The sequence below is a fragment of the Bos javanicus genome, chromosome 5, assembly GCF_032452875.1.
Source record: "Bos javanicus breed banteng chromosome 5, ARS-OSU_banteng_1.0, whole genome shotgun sequence".
Classification (NCBI taxonomy): Eukaryota; Metazoa; Chordata; class Mammalia; order Artiodactyla; family Bovidae; genus Bos; species Bos javanicus.
The window spans coordinates 47,884,631-47,903,214 of record NC_083872.1 but is presented as its reverse complement, the minus strand read 5'-3'; the positions used below and the strand labels follow the sequence as shown (position 1 = coordinate 47,903,214).

Sequence of the window (18,584 nt, the reverse complement as noted above, 5' to 3'; positions counted from 1 at the left end):
GGCACTAGTGGTAAAGAATCCACCTGCCAATGCAGGAGACTTGGGTTCAATCCCTGGGTCAGGAAGGTCCTCGGAGGAGGAAATGGCAACCCACTCTATTGCCTGGAAAACCACATGGACAGAGGAGCCTGGCAGGGTACAGTCCATGGGGTCGCAAAGCAGCAGCCATGACTGAGCATAGCGCACACACACACACACACACACACACACACACACACCCAATTGTGAAGATTTTTCTATTCTTCAAGAACATCCTTGGAATTTCCAAAGTCCCACTCAGAACTGGAAAAGGAGGAGACATGCTGGAGAGATTTTTTTAAAAAAACTTGCAATCATCAGGTGTATACAGGTGAGAATTTCTCAGGGGCATGTTCTTGTCTCTGTTCTGGAGCAACCCCAGGTGTTGGGAGAAGCCAGAGTTAGCCCTTTGCAGCTGGATATTAGGACTAAGCCAAAGACCTTTCCTTCCTGCTCACCATGCCTGGCGCTGTGCTGGGTACAGCGCTCAGCATATTCTCTGCCTCTAAGCAAGAGCCAGGAAGCCCATCATTGTATCTTCTCTGGTATTCTAATCAGTGCTTCAGTATTGTAGGCAAAAAATACTGTGAAAGGGAGAGAGGCCAAGATGGCAGAGTAGAAAGACCCTGAGCTCACTTCCTCTCACGAGCACACCAAAATCACACCTATCTGGGGAACAACCATCGACGAAAAAGACTAGAATATACCAGGAAATACCTACAACTAAAGGCAAAGGAATCACAATGAGATGAGGGTGGGGCGGGTAGGGTGGACTGGTGATATAATCAAATCCCATCCCCCCCGGGTGGGCAACCCACAAACTGGAGAATAATTATACTGCAGAGGTTCTACCGAAGTGAGCGTTCTGAGCCCCACAGTCTGGCTCCCCAGCCCAAGGTCCAGCATCAGAAGGATAAGCCCCCAGAACATTTGGCTTTGAAACCCAGTGGGGCTTAACTGCAGGAGCCCCACAGGATTGGGGGGAACATAGACTTCACTCTCATGCACACCAAGGGTGCACACAAAATCTCATGCATACCAAGACCCAGAACAAAAGCATCCATTTGACAGAAGGCTAAGCCAGACCTGCCTGCTGGTCTTGAAAAGTTTCCTGGAGAGGCGGGATCTTGGCTCACCCTGGGTACATGGACATGGATGGCAGACATACTGAGGAATATTCAGCCACGTGAACACTCCTGGTGGCTGCCGTACTGAATCATTAGCACCAAGACCTGGCCTCACCCACAGACTATAGGCTCCAGGGCTGGAGCAAGTGCACGCTTGGTCACTCAGTCATGTCCAGTTCTTTGCAACCGGATGGACTGTAGCCGCCAGGTTCCCCTCTCCCTGGGACTTTCCAGGCAAGCACACTGAAGTGGGTTGCCATTTCCTCCTCCAGATCTTCCCGATCCAGGGATCAAACCCATGTCTCCTGTGTCCTGCATTGGCAGGTGGATTCTTTACTACTAGTGCCACCTGGGAAGCCCCCAGACTGGGATGCTTCAGGGCGAACAATGACCCGGGCAGGGACATAGCCCTGCCCATTAGCAGGCAGGCTGCCTAACTTCTTAAGGCCCAAAGCCACCTCTGGACTCACCCCGAGACAGGGCCTTCCCACTGGAGAGCCAAGACCCAGGTCCAGTCACCAGTGGACAGGCTTAGGCTTTCTCTTCAGGAAGCCTGCACAGGCCTCCAGATGAGCCTCACCCACCAGGGGACAGACACCAGGAGCCCGAAAACTATGATCCCACAACGCAAGCTGGACCCTACCCCGGTGCCAGCTGAGCCCTGGCCCTGCCCACTAGCAGGCCAATGCACCCTTCTGGATACCACGAACTTCATAGCTGTATTGGGAAACTCCCCACCCTCCCTCTGACCCCCTAAATCACTGATCTGAAATGAGCTCTGAGGCCCCTGGGCCCTCCAGCCAGACTCTAGGAACCAGCTCTGCCTACTAGTAGTCCAGCACTAACCCCAGGACCTGACTTCACCTGTCAGTAGGTGGGCAACAGCCCGAGTCTTTGGGACCCTGTATCTGCCCACCAGTGAGCCAGCACCACCTCCAAGGCCTCCCAGGGTTGCACAATCAACCAACTGGTAACCTGGCCCAACTAAACAGTACGAGCAGCATCTGCATAGGGCAGGGCATGTCAACCAACCAAGCCTACTAGACTGCCTGCATGATCAGCCCACCACAAAGAAGGACCCTTGGAGCCCTCTTAGGGGGAACCCCTAGAGCATTTAGCTTCAGTGATGAAAGGGGAGTACACGGCTGGGACGCATAGGACGTCTCCTACAGAGGGCCACTTGTCCAAGGTTGAGAAATATAACTAATCTGCAATAGACATAAAAATACAAACAGCAACTGAGACAAAATGAGGTGGCAGAAGATTGTGTTTTAGATCAAGGAATAAAATTCCAGGAGAAGAACTAAATGAAGTGGAGAAAGATGATCTATCTGAGAAAGAGTTCAGAGTAATGATCTTAAAGATGATCAAAGAACTTGGGAGCAGAATAGATGCACAGAGTGAGAAGTTAGAAGTTTTCAATAAACAACTAGAAAATACAAAGAACAACCCAGCAGATGAAGTATACAATAACTTGTATTGTATGAATGAAAAATACACTAGAAGGAATTAATAACAGACATTTGAAGAATAGTTAACACCTATTCTTCTGAAACTATTCCAAAAAATTACAGAGGAAGAAACAATTCCAAACACATTCTGTGAGGCCACCATCACCCTGATACCAAAACCAGACAAAGATATCACAAAAAAAGAAAAATACAGGCAGATATCACTGGTGAACATAGATGCAAAAAATTATCAACAAAATATTGGCAAACTCAATACACTAAAAGGATCATACACCATGATCAAGTGGGATTTATCCCAGGGATGGAAGGATTTTTCAGTATCCACAAATCAATCAGTGTGACATTACATTAACAAAGGATAAAAAGCATATGATCATCTCAGCAGGCACAGAAACACTTTTGATAAAAATTTTTATAAAAATTGATAAAAATTCAACATTCAAAGAAAAAAACTTACAAAACTTTAAAAAGAAATAAAATTCAACATCCATTTATGATTTTAAAAGTCTTCAGAAAATGGGCATAGATGGACCCTACCTCAACATAATAAAAGCAATATATGACAAACCCACGGCTAACATCATATTCAATGGTGAAAAGCTAATAGCATTCCCTCTGAGAATGGGAACAAAACAAGGATGCCTACTCTTGCCACTTTTATTCAACATAGTTTTGGAAGTCCTAGCAATCAGAGAAGAAAAACAAAGGGAATCCCAATTGGAAAGGAAAAAGTAAAACTCACTGTTTGCATGTGATATACATAGAAAAATCCTAAAAATGGCATTAGAAAAGTACAAGAGCTCATCAATGACTTTGATAAAATTGCAGGATTCAAAATTAACATACAGAAATCTGTTTTATTTTTGTATACTAACAATGAACTATCAGAAAGAGATATTAAGGAAACAATCCCATTTACCATCACATCAAAAAGGAATAAAATACCTAAGAATAAACTTACCCATGGAGGCAAAAAACCTGTACTCTGAAAACTACAAGACACTGATCAAAGAAACTGAGGAGGACACAAATAGATGAAAAGATATACCATGTTCTTGGCTTGGAGGAATCAATATTGTGAAAATGACCACAGTACCCAAGGCAATCTACCAATTTAATAGGATTCTTATCAAATTACCAATGGCATTTTTCACAGAACTAGAAGAAAAAAATTTTAATTTGTATGGAAACACAAAAGACCAAAAATAGTTAAAACAAGCTTGGGAGGAAAACATAGGCAAAACACTCTCTAACATAAATCACAGCAGGATCCTCTATGACCCACCTCCCAGAGTAATGGAAATAAAAGCAAAAATAAATGGGACTTAATTAAAAGCTTTTGCACAACGAAGGAAACTATAAGCAAGGTGAAAAGACAGCCTTCAGAATGGGAGAAAATAATAGCAAATGAAGCAACTGACAAAGAATTAATCTCAAAAATATACAAGCAGCTCATGCAGCTCAATTCCAGAAAAATAAATGACCCAATCAAAAAATGGGTCAAAGAACTAAACAGACATTTCTCCAAAGAAGACATACAGATGGCTAGCAAACACATGAAAAGATGCTCAACATCACTCATTATCAGAGAAATGCAAATCAAAACCACAATGAGGTACTATCTCATGCCAGTCAGAATGGCTGCTATCCAAAAGTCTACAAACCATGAATGCTAGAGAGGGTGCAGAGAAAAAGGAACCCTCTTACACTGGTGGTGGGAATGCAAACTAGTACAGCCACTATGGAGAACAGTGTGGAGATTCCTTAAAAAACTGAAAACTAGAACTGCCATATGACCCAGCAATCCCACTGCTGGGCATACACACCGAGGAAACCAGAACTGAAAGAGACACATGTACCCCAATGTTCATCGAAGCACTGTTTACAATAGCCAGGACAGGGAAGCAACCTAGATGTCCATCGGCAGATGAATGGATAAAGAAAGCTGTGGTACATATACACAATGGAGTATTACTCAGCCATTAAAAAGAATACATTTGAATCAGTTCTAATGAGGTGGATGAAACTGGAGCCTATTATACAGAGTGAAGTAAGTCAGAAAAACACCAGTACAATATCAGATCAGATCAGATCAGTTGCTCAGTCGTGTCCGACTCTTTGCGACCCCATGAATCACAGCACGCCAGGCCTCCTTGTCCATCACCAACTCCCGGAGTTCACTGAGACTCACGTCCATCGAGTCAGTGATGCCATCCAGCCATCTCAATCCTCTGTCATCCCCTTCTCCTCTTGCCCCCAATCCCTCCTAGCATCAGAGTCTTTTCCAATGAGTCAACTCTTTGCATGAGGTGGCCAAAGTACTGGAGTTTCAGCTTCAGCATCAGTCCTTCCAAAGAACACCCAGGGTTGATCTCCTTCAGAATGGACTAGTTGGATCTCCTTGCAGTCCAAGGGACTCTCAAGAGTCTTCTCCAACACCACAGTTCAAAAGCATCAATTCTTCGGCGCTCAGCCTTCTTCACAGTCCAACTCTCACATCCATACATGACCACAGGAAAAACCATAGCCTTGACTAGATGGACCTTTGTTGGCAAGGTAATGTCTCTGCTTTTGAATATGCTGTCTAGGTTGGTCATAACTTTGCTTCCAAGGAATAAGCGTCTTTTAATTTCATGGCTGCAGTCACCATCTGCAGTGATTTTGGAGCCCAGAAAAATAGAGTCTGACACTGTTTCCACTGTTTCCCCATCTATTTCCCATGAAGTGATGGGACTGGATACCATGAGCTTCGTTTTCTGAATGTTGAGCTTTAAGAAGTCTTAGAAGACCTAGAAGTACTCCTTTAAGGAACACCCTCCCCTGGGGCCCAGCTTGAGTAGCTCCCTCACTCCCTTCCTTGGGTCTGGTTTCGCAATTCCAGCCGTTCACCCTTCTCAGCTCTGGGCCTCAGCCTGTTCCCCCTGCATTAAGGCCAGTGCCACCAGCTAAAGTTTTCCCCACCCCCCAGGCCTCCTTCTGACCACCCACAAGAGATAGTCTGAGGGTCACAAGTTCATCAAATGTGTACTGAGTCTTTCCATGTTCTGAGCACAGTTCCAAGTGCTGAGAAACAGTGAGAGGGGGGCAGAGAGAGAAGAGGTTGCCTTCCAGAGGGAAACACATTCATGTGTCATGTCCACTGAGACCCACTGTGCTGGACACCAGCCAATGTGCTCAGCAAGTCACACTCATTTAACAATGTGACGGCTTTTTTTAGTAAGGTTTGCTGCACACCCTCTGCAACAACCAATGCACATATCAAGCAATGATTGGGGTTTGCTTTTTAACTCTTGATTATTTTAAAATGCCCTGGAAGAGGAAATGGCAACCCACCGCAGGATTTTTGTCTGAAAAATTTCATGAACAGAACAGTCAGGTGGGCTACAGTCTATGGGATTGCAAAGAATTTGGCACGCCTGAGCAACTGAGCACATTTTAAAATGTATATTTCTTTTAACACACATCATACCCGAAATACATTCTTGCAAAGGAGTAAAACAATTTAGAACTATATAGGGCAAAATGTGAAGATTAGTACTCTCCAAGCAGGAGAGTATTATTCTTCTATACCCAGTTATTTCACTTCAGAGAGGTATGGAATGTTGAAGGAAATGCAAAGTGGTCATTTGTGGATTTTTATGTCACTGGGCAGATAACTAAAATATCAAGCTGGCTGGGTCAAATCTAATCACCAGGCAGCCTCAGTGGTTTCTGCCATATTGGAGGTGAGGAAATTCAAGCTCACCCACAGTCACAGAGGTACTGAATAGTCGGGGCACGTCTGTCTGACTCCAGCCACTCAACTGTTATATTCTAATGCCACTCAAGTGCCTTATTTCATAGATTCTAAGATGTGCTGGTTGTTTTTTTTTCCTTCATGTTTTCAGTTCTCTGAAATCAGGCCATGTTTTACAGGCAGGAGTATCTTAGGCCCTATGAAATAGGGTATACCAACATCTCACCCCACCTGCGTATTTCCCACAATACACTAGAAGGAAAGGGGCCAGAATTTTGTTACATCTTTGCTTTATGAGAAAGAAAAACAGCCCTGTCTTGCCAGTTAAAGGGTGGTTGGTCCTGAACAGATGCATCGCCATCTCTCAGAATGGTGTGAAAATGTGAAGTCTTGAACCCCACTCTGAACTGCTGTCTGCCAAGTTCTGAGCACACTGAAATTTGCTCTCCATGGTACTTCACACACCAGAGGGGCTAGTACATGTTCTGAAAAGGAAATGAGGGGACTAATACCACTTCATTTAAAATTGTGTTTCTTACCCATCTTGCAGGATTGTTAGGGTCAAGTCAGATATCATCACTGGACGGTAAACTCATGATGGGTGTGCTTTATTGCTATGTCTTTTTTTCACTGCTATATCCTCAGCCCTTCAAATAGTACCCAGCACATTGTAGGTTCACCTGGACCTTATGATGTGCTAGATGGGTAAGAAACACAATTTTAACTGAAGTAGTGTATGTGAAGTTTTAAGACCTGATATTAGTGGAAGGATCACTTTTGTGGCACTCACTTATACAATCAGAAAATCCTACCTGACTATAAAGAGGTGCGTGTATTAGCAAAGTCCAGTCCCCACATTTGACACGTACCTTAATGATGCACGCGTGCTCAGTTGCCAAGTCGTGTCCTGACTCTTGTGACCCCAAGGACTGTAGTCCATGAGGCTCCTCTGTGTGTGCCATTACCCAGGCAAGAATACAGGAGTGGGTCAGATGATCCATGGGGAGAGAATGATCCATGAATGAGAGAACATCCCCTCACCCAAAGCCAAAGTCATCAGGAGGGGAGGATATGTTTTTGTTGGTAACCTGGGCTCAGATAAAGGCCTGAGGGGAGATATGGGAGATGTTCACCCTGCAAGTTCCTTGAGGGGGGCAAGGATCCTTGTTTTGTTTACTGATATATCCCAAACTCCTTAAATGGTACCTGCTACATTGTAGAGCTAGTATTTTGTTGAATAGATGAAGTGACTGGTTCTGACATACCATGTGGTTGAGTTTGGAAACTAGTCAGAACTGGCCATGATGTGCTGTGTGTGTGAATGGAGAGGGATTTAATTCTGAGGGTCAGGCCACGCCCTGCCTCCATGGCCCCAGGGCCATGTTGGAAATGAGCAAGGCACAAAGCTGCAGGGTGGCTGGGACTGGGCAGGACAAAGCTCCACAGTGACATCATGTGGTCATGAGAGGGAGAGCACCTATGACATTGGAGCCAGGTCTGTCTGCCGTCCCTTTGAGATGAGGAAGCCCCAGTCTTGTACAGGGAGTAGGGTGGGATGTGTGTGCTAAATCGCTTCACTCATGTCTGACTCTTTGCACCCTCATGGACCGTAGCCCACCAGGCTCCTCTGACCACGGGATTCTCCAGGCAAGAATACTGGAGTGGGTTGCCATGCCCTCCTCCAGTGGATCTTCCCCATTCAGGGATTGAACCTGCGTCTCTTATGTCTCCTGCATTGGTAGGCGGGTTCTTTACTATGAGCACCATCTGGGAAGCTCCAGGGTGGAATGTAGGGTTCTCCAACTTGAGATGCAGGACTTCTTGCTAATAAGGCTGTGGGACTTGTGTGAGTAGATTAAAAAGCAAACTGGATGCTACTTTTTCTACCAAGTTTGTGGAGTAGATCATACAGTTTGTACAAGAAAGGCAAAATGAATGCCAGTTCTTTCCTTTCATTTTTAAAATAGGGAATTAGTGGACTAAATATTTCCAGTGGTGTCCCAAGGAGGTTTTTTCCAGTGGGGAGGGGAATGACCTTTTAAAAGTACATTATCAGTATGAATCTATGCTATGCTATGCTATGCTAAGTCACTTCAGTCGTGTCTGACTCTGTGTGACCCCATAGACGGTAGCCTACCAGGCTCCCCTGTCCCTGGGATTCTCCAGGCAAGAACACTGGAGTGGGTTGCCATTTCCTTCTCCAATGCATGAAAGTGAAAAGTGAAAGTGAAGTCGCTCAGTTGTGTCCGACTCTTAGCGACCCCATGGACTGCAGCCTACCAGGCTCCTCCGCCCATGGGATTTTCCAGGCAAGAGTACTGGAGTGGGGTGGCATTGCCTTCTCCGATATGAATCTATGGGTCCTTTTATATATAATGTGTTACAATCAACAGCAACATTCTTTTGCAAGCTCAAGTTTCCTCATTTTTGGCCAAGTGGAGTCCTTCATGTTGATGTCGTGTTGATATCATTATATGACCCACTTGCTCTGATAACTTCTCTGCTTTTTGGCACAAGATATCACAGACTAATAGAAGCAACAGTTAGAACACCAGGCATGGAACAACAGGCTGGTTCCAAATTGAGAAAAGAGTACGTCAAGGCTGTATATTGTCACCCTGCTTATTTAACTTATATGCAGAGTACCTCATGCGAAACGCTGGCTGGATGAAGCACAAGCTGGTATCGATTGCCACGAGAAATATCAACAACCTCAGATATGCAGATGACACCACCCTTATGGCAGAAAGCAAAGAAGAACTAAAGAGTCACTTGATGAAGGTGAAAGAGAATGAAAAAGCTGGCTTAAAACTCAACATTCAAAAAATGAAGATCATGGCATCCAATCCCATCACTTCATGACAAATAGATGGAGAAACAATGGAAACAGTGACAGACTTTATTTTGGGGGGCTCCAAAATCACTGCAGATGGTGACTGCAGCCATGAAATTTAAAGACGCTCCTTGGAAGAAAAGCTATGACAAACCTAGACAGATATTTAAAAGCAGAGACATTATTTTGTTGACAAAGGTTTGTATAGTCAAATCTATGGTTTTTTTCTAAGTAATCATGTATGGATGTGAGAGTTGGACCATAAAGAAAGCTGAGTGTCAAAGAATTGATGCTTTTGAACTGTGGTGTTGGAGAAGACTCTTGAGAGTCCCTTGGACTGCAAGGAGGTCAAACCAGTCAATCCTAAAATAAATAAGTCCTGAATATTCATTGGAAGGACTGATGCTGAAGCTGAAACTCCACTACTTTGGCCACGTTTTGTGAAGAACTGACTCACTGGAAAAGACCCTGATGCTGGGAAAGATTGAGACCATGAGGAGAAGGGGACGACAGAGGATGAGATGGTTGGATGGCATCACTGACTCAGTGGACATGAGGTCCATTGAGTTTGAGCAAGCTCCGGGAGTTGGTGATGGACAGGGAAGCCTGGCGTGCTGCAGTCTATGGGGTCACAAAGAGTTGGCCATGACCGCAACTGAACTGAACTGATCATAGACTCGAGCTTCCTGGTGGCTCAGCAATAGACAATCCACCTACAATGCAGGAGATGGGGGTTCAATCCCTTTGTAGGGAAGATCCCCTGGAGGAGGGCATGGCAACCCACTCCAGTATTCCTTCCTGGAGAATCCCATGGACAGAAGAGCCTGGTAGGCTACAGTCCATGGGATCGCCCAGAGTCCGACACGACTGAAGCCACTGAGCACACAGGCACCTCATGGACTCACCATGGATACTTCCTGCCTCGACTGGAGGAAACACTCAGGTTTATTTCTAGGCCCTTTCGTCCTCATGTTCTTTCATTGAAGGTAGGAAGGGGAGGAATAGGGGGAGATGGGTGCAAAGGAGGAGGGGGCGGAGGTGACAAACAGCTAACATGCTTGGTGACAGTCTGTTACTCTTGGGACTCTGTTTACTAGTGTATGAAATGTCTCTACCCCAGGTCCCAGCTTTTGCACCCCTCTTTGGCTCTGTCTGTGGGATTTCTCGCCCTTCTTCTCCCTTTCCACTTTTGTTCCGAGTCATGTTCTCTCCCCGGACAAGCAGCACACCTGCGGGGGATGGTGGCACATCTTAGTTATCTCTGTTGCATTAGTAATTAAGCATAAGCTTGGACAGCAGTCCTGTGGGCCCTCTGGCTGGTTGCTACGTGGGCTGGCGTTTTCTCCGCAAGCCTCGCCACACTCTTCAGTCATATCTGAATATGAGTCACAAAGCCTATGTTTGCAGTGGACATTAGGAAGCCCACTTCTGTCTTAGCTCTGAGACATGTTTCTCAACACAGTGAACTGGAATCCCTGCAAGGGGGAACATTTGTTGCAGACCTAGAATAATAGTAAAGTTCTTCATTGCTCACCTGGCCTGTGAGTCTTGGGTGTTTACTCCACAGTTATTGAACCCAGAAGGGGTAAAAGGGTAAGTGTCACGAAACACTGCCAACACCAGGCAGTGGGGATACACTAACCACAACGGTAGAGATGGATGCCGACTAGTGCCAGGTTAGCAGATTAGCTCATTAACTGTAAAGCCACAGTTGCTGGCTAAGAGGCTTGGCTCTCCGGAACCTTAGACTTGATGTATCTCTATGGCAAACTCCTCAGGATGAGAGACTAATATATGGTTTAGATCTGAAAGTAACCTGTTTCTCTAGAAAGATTTCCTAAGGTTAGAGGAGACTGAATTTTAATAGCCAATTCTATGATTCTCTTAGAAGTAGCAAAACAACAAAATGAAGCTTTAAAATGATACAGAGGTAAGACTCCAGGAATCAATAATTTCACACAAATAGGACACACTGCTGGCTGGTCTCAAAATCAGCTGCAATAAATTGTGCCATGTGGCTGCTGCTCTCCTGCTTAGCTGCAGACGGGTAGTGCTTACCTCTGATGTATTTCCTGTCCAAAAATAATTCTAAGAATTCCAAGGTTTGAGTTGCATTTCCCACCCCCCACAGATGAACCCCTTAACTAGGCACTTTCCGGTATATGATTGCTTTGATCTCCCAGCAACTGTGTGTGGCAGAAGCATGCCTTTCCCACTAATGAGGACACTGACCTTTGAACTTGACGAATGGACTTGTCCAGGTGGAATACAGTAAGCCTGAGGATTTCAGTATTAGAGTATCTGACCTCATCTGCTGTGTTCCTTCCACTGAATCATGATTTTTTTTTTTTTCTTGACACATACTCTCCTAGCTGGTCAGGCAGTTTTTATCCATTTCCAACTGCCCAACAAACTAAAGATGAATAGTTTATCACGTCTGCTGTATTTCTTTTCATCAGAGCTCTTCTGTGGTTTTCCCCCAGCATCTGTGCAAACTGCTCCCAGCTGTTCCAGCTCTTTCCGCTCCAGCTCTTCGTGCTCCACCCTCACCCAAGAAAATCAAGATTTTTCTTGTAAGGTCTCTATTCTGTGCCAGGCTACCTTGGGGGAATCTGGATTATGAACACAATGCTAGATTTTTCTGTTCCAAAAGGGCCAAGGAGCCTCTTGAAACAACACTCTGGGTAAGGATACAGTTCTACAAAACTCACTTCAATTGTAACCACTTGTCAACACATGCTGCAACTGCCTCTATCCCTCCTGAGAACAGAAGCCTTAACAGGAGGTGCAGGACTTCACCATAATTCAAGTTGCGCTTTCATTGGTATTTCTAAGCAAGTTCATCCGCAGGTCTGAATAATGTCCTTGAGGCAAAGAAACACAGTGCTTGTGTTTTCAGTTTTGAGTCCCGTGAAAAGCCTTAGCAGCAGAGCCAGGTCTCTGCACTTGGATTTTAAGGGCAAGTGTGTCTAATGTCTTGACCATGTCCTGGTGAGTGATAGCCACCCCAGAAGCAGTTCCTATGCCCTGGCAGCCAGCCTCCCTGTGGCTCAGCCGTTTGCTTGATGGCCTTTAAGGACCAAACCAATACCTGCTTATCAGTTTGCCCACAAACCACCGGGTACTTGGGTTTATTCTTCCAGACACCACTGGGGTAGCCCTGTTCCTTTAAACTTGACAATTCAAGGCATGAATCGACTTTGAGGACAATCCTATACTACCAGTGGGGCTGGAAGAAAATAATAAAGTATGGATTTTCCAGCTAGTTACCATAAGCTCTGCTCCTGGGCCTTCCTACTTGCCCAGCCAGCACCAAGTCAGCCAAGCTTGACCAAAGACCGTTCCAGCATGTCAACTCAGGACGGTCTGCTGGCCCTCCCCACACCTGCCCCTGCTCTCTGGCTCCTAGGTGCACTCTGACTTGGCTCCCCTCCAGCTCTCAACTCAAGTTCCCAGTTCTCAGTTCCACGAGCAGCTCACCGACCTCCATAACCTACAGACCCATGTGGGCAAAATGTTGTTGTGTATGTTGAGGGTAGGGGGTTCCCCACACCACCAAACAACTCTGCAACATTAGATGGGTGTCCTACAGTTCAACTTAATTCTGAAATTATCCACATGGAGGCCATGTCAGATCCCACAGGTTAAGGGTTCCATCCTACAACATTACCCCACCATTTCAGACAATGGTCTTCAGACCCAGGTCATCACTCATACCTTTGCCCAACCGGCTGTATCTCAGAGGTTCCAGCAGCCTCCTCCTTGGGTTTGAGTAATTTACCCGAGTGGCTCACAAAACTTACCAGATCACCAGTTTATTATAAAATGGTATAATTCAGGAACGCCAGATGGAAGAGATACTTTGGGGAAGGTTTTGTGGAAAGGTTGCGAAACCTCTATGTTCCCTTCAGGCTCTGATCGCAACCCTCCCCAACCCCGTCCCCACATCCCATGTGGTTACCAACCTGGAAGCTCCTGGAGACCCATCCTTTTGGGGCTTTACAGAAGCTTCACTACACAGGAATGACTGTTTAAGCCATTGGCCATTGGTGATTGATTTCACCTGCAAACTCTCCCTGGAGGTTGGCGGTGGGACTGAAACCTCCAAACTTCTAATCACAGGGCTGGCTCCACTGGCAATCAACCCCCATCCTTAAGTGCATCTAAAAAGCAACTCATTCAGTTCAGCTCAGTCGCTCAGTCGTGTCCCACTGTTTGAGACCCCATGGACTGCAGCACACCAGGCTTCCCTGTCCGTCACCAACTCCCAGAATCTATTCAAACTTATGTCCATTGAGTCGGTAATGCCATCCAACCATCTCGTCCTCTGTCGTGCCCTTCTTCTCCTGCCTTCAATCTTTCCCAGCATCTGGGTCTTTTCCAATGAGTCAGCTCTTTGCATCAGGTGGCCAAAGTATTGGAGTTTCAGCTTCAGCATCAGTGCTTCCAATGAATATTCAGGACTGATTTCCTTTAGGATGGACTGGTTGGATATCTTTGCAGTCCAAGGGACCCTCAAGAGTATTCTCCAACACCATGGTTCAAAAGCATCAATTCTTTAGCACTCAGCTTTCTTTATAGTCCAACTCTCAGCAGTGGCCACAGGACTGGAAAAGGTCAGTTTTCACTCCAATCCCAAAGAAAGTCAATGCCAAAGAATGCTCAAACTACTGCACAATTGCACTCATCTCACACACTAGTAAAGGAATGCTCAAAATTCTCCAAGCCAGGCTTCAGCAATATGTGAACCGTGAAATTCCAGATGTTCAAGCTGGTTTTAGAAAAGGCAGAGGAACCAGAGATCAAATTGCCAACATCTGCTGGATCATAGAAAAAGCAAGAGAATTCCAGAAAAACATCTATTTCTGCTTTATTGACTATGCCAAAGCCTTTGACTGTATGGATCACAATAAACTGTGGAAAATTCTGAAAGAGATGGGAATACCAGTTACCTGACCTGCCTATTGAGAAACCTGTATGCAGGTCAGGAAGCAACAGTTAGAACTGGACATGGAACAACAGACTGGTTCCAAATAGGAAAAGGAGTACGTCAAGGCTGTATATTGTCACCCTGCTTATTTAACTTATATGCTGAGTACATCATGAGAAATGCTGGGCTGGAAGAAACACAAGCTGGAATCAAGATTGCCGGGAGAAATCTCGATAACCTCAGATATGCAGATGACACCACCCTTATGGCAGAAAGTGAAGAAGAACTTAAGAGCCTCTTGATGAAGGTGAAAGAGGAGAGTGAAAAAGTTGGCTTAAAACTCAACATTCAGAAAACAAAGATCATGGCATCTGGTCCCATCATTTCATGGGAAATAGATGGGGAAACAGTGGAAACAGTGACAGACTTTATTTTTTGGGGTTCCAAAATCACTGCAGATGGTGACTGCAGCCATGAAATTAAAAGACGCTTATTCCTTGGAAGGAAAATTATGACCAACCTAGACAGCATGTTAAAAAGCAGAGACATTACTTTGTTGGCAAAGACCCATCTAGTCAAGGCTATGGTTTTTCCTGTGGTCAGGTATGGATGTGAGAGTTGGACTATAAAGAAAGCTGAGCGCCGAAGAATTGATGCTTTTGAACCATGGTGTTGGGGAAGACTCTTGAGAGTCCCTTGGACTGCAAGGAGATCCAACCAGTCCATTCTAAAGGAGATCAGTCCTGGGTGTTCATTGGAAGGACTGATGTTGAAGCTGAAACTCCAATACTTTGGCCACCTCATGCGAAGAGCTGACTCATTTGAAAAGACCCTGATGCTGGGAAAGATTGAGGGCAGGAGGAGAAGGGGACGACAGAGGATGAGATGGCTGGATGGCATCACCGACTTGGTGGACATGAGTTTGGGTAAACTCTGGAAGTTGGTGATGGACAGGAAGGCCTGGTGTTCTGCGGTTCATGGGGTCGCAAAGAGTCGGACACTACTGAGCAACTGAACTGAACTGAACTCACATCCATACATGACTCCTGGAAAAACCATAGCTTCGAGTAGATGGACCTTTGTTGGCCAAGTTACAACCCACCAAACTTTCCCTGCACTGAGCACTAACAGTGCTGGTGTGATTTCCTCATTCCGAGGAAGGCTGTGGTTTGGCACTACAAAGGTCCTCGAAAAAGAACGAACTTTGTGCTTCATCTAAGGGGAAGAAAGAGAGCAGCTCTAGGCTAAACCACTATCGTGTGATCCTCACTGCAGCCCTGCCAGACCTCAATAGACATGCAGTGGGGCAGAAGGATGTTGGACGGAGAGCTCCAGCAGGCTTCTTTCCAAGGACCTGGAGAGAAACATAGTGACCCTCAGGGAGTCTCCTCATTTGTAAGTGAACATTCCATAGATAACAGAATACAGTCTATTAATAAACGCATTTGATCACAACAGAGACAAGCAAAGCCATCGGAAGAGGAAGAATGATCCCCAGGCCAGGGCTAGACTTAAGGGAAGTTATTAGCATTTCTGAAGAGGGATGGTGGGGGGTCCTTGACAGAAATGAGAGATCAAAGACTGGGAAATCAGGCACACTGGTACACTGCCTAACAAGCCCGCCTAAGGGTCATCTGAGTCTAAGGTACCGCACCTCTGTTTAACTTAGCATTTCTATGGCTCAGAGCTCAGCCTCTGTAAAAGAGGACGGCAACTTGACGAGAAGTGATAGGATGCAAATAGAGCTCTGTCCCTTAGAGGAGATAAGCTCACAGGCTTTGCTTGTATTTCACTGTAAGTCATTGAGCAGCTTTCATTTTAACTAGGAAATCTTATTCTGACATTCTTTTTCTCCCCCTCCTTGGACTGATACATATATATTATTTTCTTTATCTTCCCTTTGCACAAATGTTTTTATCCCACTGTTTTATCCTGAGCTAAAAAACTTTTTTTTTTCCACACGAGCCAATCATTTGTATATAATTTTGTTTTTTACATTTTTGAGAAGTATGTCTTAGAATTACAGACAAGGGAAGCTGATGGAAAAAATCCATTTTAAGGGCTGTCAGGGCTGGATGTCATTGCTCACATAAAATGTACAACCTAAATTCCAACCCTTATTCTACAATTCTACATTGATTGTTAGCTTGGGAGAGAATATGCTTGTCACACTGACGTGATACACATCCATTTCTCTTTGTAAAGAGGGTGTTATTCCAGTGTACAACTCCATCTGTGGAGACTCTAAAATGGCTGCCTGAATCATCCTTAAGGCTATGATTCTGAGGAGCTCTCATTTCCTGGGTTTCTGTCACTGCAAAATTAAGACTGAAGGTGACTTCACCTGGGAAACGCTATTTGTGAACTCTCTCATGATAATGAATGATCCAGTCCCTTTCTTGGTAAGTGAGCAAACTGAGGTTCAGAAAAGTGACGTGACTCATGACTGGCAGGTTGTGGCCAAACCTTGGCCTGACAGTTCATTTAATCTTGAGTACCAACTGCAAATATTTGGTGAAGAGTCACATTGAAAATAAGATATGTATTTCCATTTCATATTTCCTCCTAGGGTTCAGCCTGACTTGAGAATAATGGAAAAGACGTGGGCACTAAACACCCAAAATGACACTACTTCCAAGAAGTAAAACAACTTTATGATATAAAGAAGAACAAAAGTACACTCTCAAAACACTCCAATATATTGAAATTGCAAAGTGAACTTGGCTGAGAGAAAAGCTGATGGCGGCAAATGTAGCTATAAGAATAAAGGGGTTCCTTGTGAGTGACTCAAATGTTCAAGAGTCGAGCCATCCGCAGCTATAAATAGCAGAAGATTCTGGAAAATAATTTTAAAAAACTTTCTGTAAAAAACAAAACAATTGCATACAATAAAGGAATACAATCTTATTGAAAAACATAAGTGACAGGACAAAAGGAAATGATTTTTTTTAAGTCCAAATGCTCTGAATGTGAATCTATAGAAAAAAGATTTTTGCCTTAAAATATGCAAAGAGAGGTGAAGCTAGAATTTATCTCAGAAATATATTAAGCAGACACTAAAGAATATTTAAGCTTCAGAAGGAAAAGAGGGGTTATCAATGAAATGCAGCTAAGACCACAAGCTCCTTATCTGCAGAGAGAAAAAAAATCTATGATAAGCTAAAATAGTGATACAAAGCAGAATTAATTTTAAAGATAAAATTTAGAAGCTCCAGGGGTAACAATGCAAACTCATTTCCTCTTTGCTCAGCCACTCAGCTGTTGCCTTGGATCTCCCTGACACAAAATAACCACCTCCTGCTCGCAAAACCTACAGGAGTGAGTCCCAATCTTCAGGTGCAAAAGATTCCACTAAGGGGTTGTTAAAATGTTGTTTTTTTGCCTCAACTCCCAGAAAATGCTGACCAGGTAAGTCTGGGTTGGGCTTAGGAACCCACATTTTAACAGGCACCCCATGTGATGATGGTAAATGTCATCAGAGGTTCACATGCCAAATTTTTCTCTAAGGCTATAGTCTCTAATATAAGCCTTGAAATCAGCTTAATATGACAGCATTTGAAAAGAAACAAAACAAGTCAATTTTTGGATTCATTTATTCAATACGTATTAGGGTGACCAAAAAGTTTGTTGAATTTTTACATCAGATCTTACAGAAAAACCCAAATGAACTTTTTGGCCAACCCAATATATAAGTGTGAGTGTATGTGTGTACTGAGTTGTGAGGTAAGATGTATTTTGGATAACGTCTTAGCCAAAAAAGTCTGAGAGACACCAGCATCACTTCCCCGTGACGCTCTCACTGTCCCTCCCCCCCAATCTAAGTATCAAATCATCACTCCAGCTCCAACGTCCTCCTCCAACCACAGGGCCGAAAGGGGAAGTGAGGCTGTGTTCTGTGTTTATTCTCAAGTGTCAGGAAGGATAACTAGTCTTTGGGGTTCAGGAATGAAGGACAGAAGACTTGTTAGGAGATGGCAGACCCTTGGACACAGTAGATGGTGTGAAATTTAAAAAAAAAATGTAGCCTCTCACCTGAGCTCAGCATTTTTGGAAGGTCTGAAGGAAGACACGGGATTGGCAAGGAGGACTGGGTGGAAAATGAGGGGCAGATGATAAAGAGTCTGTTGAAACTCAAGAAATTGGAAGATTAAGCCCACAGTTTATTCTTTTTGTATGAGGATGATGCTAGTAACCCATCATCAGGAGATGGTGTGGCTTTTGTGTTCTCCTGTTCTCCCCAGGAATGGGGATGGATACTGGCCCATTCATTCCTATCCTCTTGATGCAGCTTCTAGTGACAGTAAGAGTTTGAAGGTACTGGCTTGGACAGACAGATCCACAACTTGTTCTCATGGAGACAGCTTTCACCAAGAGGCACACAGCCCCGAGAAAGATGGCAACTGGAAAATAACACCACGTGTTTTCAGAATGGGGTGCTATTGACCCTACCCAGCCTCTTTACTCTGGT

At 44.6% G+C, this 18,584-nt stretch overlaps 1 protein-coding gene and 1 long non-coding RNA gene across 6 annotated transcripts in view; one reads left to right on the top strand and one right to left on the bottom strand.

The window, feature by feature from the left end:
• GRIP1 (glutamate receptor interacting protein 1) overlaps positions 1–18,584 on the bottom strand; it is a 305,928-nt gene that overhangs the window by 3,592 nt on the left and 283,752 nt on the right. The gene's annotated exons all lie outside the window — the stretch shown is intronic.
• Positions 9,788–17,004, top strand: LOC133247589 (uncharacterized). The gene is made up of 4 exons (XR_009736438.1): positions 9,788–10,172; positions 11,670–11,870; positions 15,392–15,511; positions 16,686–17,004. It is a non-coding gene; the product is annotated as an uncharacterized LOC133247589 (long non-coding RNA).